Here is a 301-nt window from a genome sequence, read left to right on the forward strand (position 1 = left end):
GTTCATGCTCTGTCTCTCTCTGTCCCAAAAAAAATAAATAAACGTTAAAAAAAAAAAACCACGTAAAAATCACAAGGGTATTATATTAGGATTAGGATTGAGAAGACACATGGAAACACAAAAGCCTGATGCAAAAAAAAAAAAAAATCTGTTATAGTTTGACAATATTCCTTGAGCAATAAGTAAAGATTATCCGTACAATTATATTAACGAGGAATTAGGATCAACAAAGCTTTGGGAATTGTTCCCGGGGAACCCCCGCTTCTCTGGGTTCCTCCATTTATAAAGCTCGACTGTCCCC

The sequence above is a fragment of the Herpailurus yagouaroundi genome, unplaced genomic scaffold, assembly GCF_014898765.1.
Source record: "Herpailurus yagouaroundi ecotype Mexico unplaced genomic scaffold, PumYag 100, whole genome shotgun sequence".
NCBI classification, from domain to species: domain Eukaryota; kingdom Metazoa; phylum Chordata; class Mammalia; order Carnivora; family Felidae; genus Herpailurus; species Herpailurus yagouaroundi.